At 40.3% G+C, this 3,546-nt stretch overlaps 1 pseudogene across 1 annotated transcript; it reads right to left on the bottom strand.

Moving 5' to 3' along the window:
• Window positions 1-514: 514 nt before the first annotated feature.
• Window positions 515-1,503, bottom strand: LOC128596724 (prohibitin 1-like; annotated as a pseudogene). Its single transcript, XR_008383133.1, has one exon. The product of XR_008383133.1 is annotated as a prohibitin 1-like (transcript).
• Between the last annotated feature and the right edge of the window lie 2,043 nt (window positions 1,504-3,546).

Raw genomic sequence — 3,546 nt, 5'->3', positions numbered from 1 at the left:
GCAGGCGCCTGTAGTCCCAGCTACTTGGGAGGCTGAGGCAAGAGAATTGCTTAAGCCCAGGAGCTGGAGGTTGCTGTGAGCTGTGATGCCATAGCACTCTACCGAGGGCCATAAAGTGAGACTCTGTCTCTACAAAAACAAAAAAAAAAAATTGTATATTGCTTTGGGTAGTGTGGACATTTTTTTTTTTTTTTTTTTGTAGAGACAGAGTCTCACTGTACCGTCCTCAGGTAGAGTGCCGTGGCGTCACACGGCTCACAGCAACCTCTAACTCTTGGGCTTATGCGATTCTCTTGCCTCAGCCTCCCGAGCAGCTGAGTGTGGACATTTTGACAATGTTGATTCTTCCCAGCCACAAGCATGGTATGTTTCTCCATTTGTTCACATCTTCAGCTATTTCTTTTTTCAGAGTTTCATAGTTCTCTTTATAGAGATCTTTTGCATCCTTTTTTAGGTAAACTCCCAAATATTTCTTTCTTTCTTTCTTTTTTTTTTTTTTTGATAATTAGAGATCTGAAGTGATTTTACTTTTATTTCCTTCACATTAAGCCAATCATGAGATTTCACAGTGATTTCTGGGTGGGGGCAGAAGGGAGGTGGTGTTAATCATCATCAGGGCTGTGGCCCAGTTGGCCTGAGGAGTACAGGCAGGGCAGGCCCTCACTGGGGCAGCTGGAGGAGCACAGACTGCCCCGCTGGCAGATAGGTGATGTTCTGAGAACGCCACAGCTGGAATGCAATGTCCTCTGCAGCCTTCAGCTTGCAGAGCTCGATCAGGCCATCACCCGCTGTGGCCAGTGAGTTGGCAATCAGCTCTGCTGCCTTGGAGTCGTCCTCGGCAGAGATCATGGCTGCCTTTTTCTGCTGCTCAGCCTTTTCCACCACAAATCTGGCCCTCTCTGCTTCCTGCTGAGCCACCTGTTTGGCTTCCACCACTTCTGTGAACTCCTTCTCAAAGGTCAGATGCATCAAGGAAACATCATCCAGGATAAGCCCAAAGGTTGCTGCTCACTACGTAAGGTCATCTCTCACCTGCCTGGAAACGAGCTCTCTCTGGGTGATTAGCTCTCCAGCATCAAAGCGAGCCACCACAGACTTGAGGATCTCTGTAGTAATAGATGGCAGCACACACTCATCATAGTCCTCTCCAATGCTGGTGAAGATTCGAGGAAGCTGGCTCACCACAGGCCGGAAGAGGATGCGCAGCGTGATGTTGACATTCTGTAAATCTTTGCTACCAGTGATGACTGGCACATTACGTGGTCAAGAGCGGCAGTCAAAGATAATTGGTTTCTGTACCCATGGGATGAGAAAGTGAGTCCCTTCCCCTACCACAATATCCTGCACTCCACGGAATCGGTCAAAGATAACAGCTCTGTGTCCAGCATCCACATTATACAAAGCAGAGTTCATCATGCCTCCTGCAACAGCTAAGGCCAGGCCGAACTTGCCGATGGACTCAAACACTTTGGCAGCCATGTTTCCTTCTGTTGGACCCACTCACACATGAATTCACTCCCAAATATTTCATCTTCTTTGGCACTACTGTGAATGGAGTAATCCTTGACTGTTTTTTCAGCTCGATTATTGTTGGCATATATAAAGGCTACAGATTTGTGAGTATTGATTTTGTAATCTGAGATGCTGTGTATTCCTTGATCACTTCTGAGAGTTTTTTAGTTGAATCCCTGGGTTTTTCCAGATATACCATCATATCATCTTTGAAGAGTGAAAGTTTGATCTCCTCTGACCCTATATGATAACCTTGATTGCCTTTTCTTGCCTAATCGCTAAGACTTCCACTACAATGTTAAAAGGTAGTGGAGACAATGGGCAACCTTGCCTGCTTCCCAATCTGAGTGGAAATGATTTCAGTTTAACTCTATTCAATACAGTATTGACTGTGGGTTTGCTGTAGATGAACACTATCAGTTTAAGAAATGTCCCTCTATACCAATTTTCTTTTCTTTTCTTTCTTTCTTTCTTTTTTTTACAGTTTTTTTGTCTGGGGCTGGGTTTGAACCCACCACCTCTAGTATATGGGGCCAGCACCCTACTCCTCTGAGCCACAGGCACTGCCCTATACCAATTTTCTTAAGTGTTTTGATTATGAAAGGATACTGGATATTATTGAAAGCTTTTTCTGCATCAATTGAGAGAATCATATGGTCTTTTTAAAAATTTTGTTTATATGATGAATTATATTTATATATTTACATGTATTGAACTAGCCTTGAGACCCTGGGATAAAACCCGGTTGGTCATGTTGTATAATTTGTTTTATGTGTTGCTGGATTCTGTTTGCTAGTTCTTATTGAATATTTTTGCATCAATATTCATCAGAGATATTGGTCTACAATTTTCTTTTCTTGTTGGATCTTTTCCTGGTTTGGGAATCAAGGTGATGTTTGCTTCATAGAATGTGTTGGGTAGTATTCCTTCTTTTTCTATGTTTTGGAAAAGTTTAAGTAACATAGGTGCTGGTTCCTCTTTAAAGGTTTGGTAGAATTCTGATGTGAAACCATCTGGTCCTGGACTTTTCTTTTTGGGGAGATTTTGTATAGTTGATGCTATTTCAGAGCTTGATATAGGCCTGTTAAACATTTACACTTCATTCTGGCTAAGTCTAGGAAGGTGACATGCTTCGAAGTACTGGTCAATTTCCTTCAGATTTTCATATTTCTGAGAATAGAGTTTCTTGTAATATTCATTAAGGATGTTTTGAATAGAGGAGTCTATTGTTATTTCAAATTTGTCATTTATGATTGATGCAATTAGAGATTTTACTCTTCTATTCCTGCTTAGGTTAGTCAAAGGTTTATTTATTTTATTGACCTTTTCAAAAAACCAACTTTTTGATTTATTGTTCTGTTGTATAATCCTTTTGTTTTCAATTTCATTTAATTCTGCTCTAATTTTCATTATTTCTTTTCTTCTGCTGGGTTTGGGATCGGAATGTTCTTCCATTTCTAGTTGCTTGAGATAGCCCATTAAGATGTTAACTTCCTCTCTTTCTGCTTTCTTGAGGAAGGCTTTCAGTGCTATAAATTTCCCTCTTAGAATTGCCTTTGCGGTATCCCAGAAGTTATGGTAATTTGTGTCTTCATTTTCATTTTGTTCCAAAAGTTTGGTAATTTCCTTCTAAATCTCATCTATGACCCACCTATCATTCAACATAAGGTTATTTAGCTTCCATGTTTTTGTATGAGTATGCAGATTCCTGTTGTTACTGAGTTCAACTTTTATTCCATGATGGTCTGAGAAGATGTAGAATAGTTTCTTTCAAATTTGCTGAGGTTAGACTTGTGACCTCAAATGTGATCAATTTTGGAGGATATTCCATGGGCTGATGAGAAGAATGTGTATTCAGTTTTGTTAGGATGAAATATTCTGCAGATATCCATTAAATCCAATTGTTGATTGGTTAAATTTACGTCTAAAATTTCTTTGCTTAGTTTCTTATTGGAGGATCTATACAACACTGCCAAAGGAGTGTTAAAATCTCTGACTATTATGGTGCTGGAGGAAATCAAGTTGCTCATATCT

This window comes from Nycticebus coucang, chromosome 10 (assembly GCF_027406575.1).
Source record: "Nycticebus coucang isolate mNycCou1 chromosome 10, mNycCou1.pri, whole genome shotgun sequence".
NCBI classification, from domain to species: Eukaryota; Metazoa; Chordata; class Mammalia; order Primates; family Lorisidae; genus Nycticebus; species Nycticebus coucang.
Note: the sequence above shows the minus strand (reverse complement) of the source record. Positions and strands in the feature narration are given on the sequence as shown.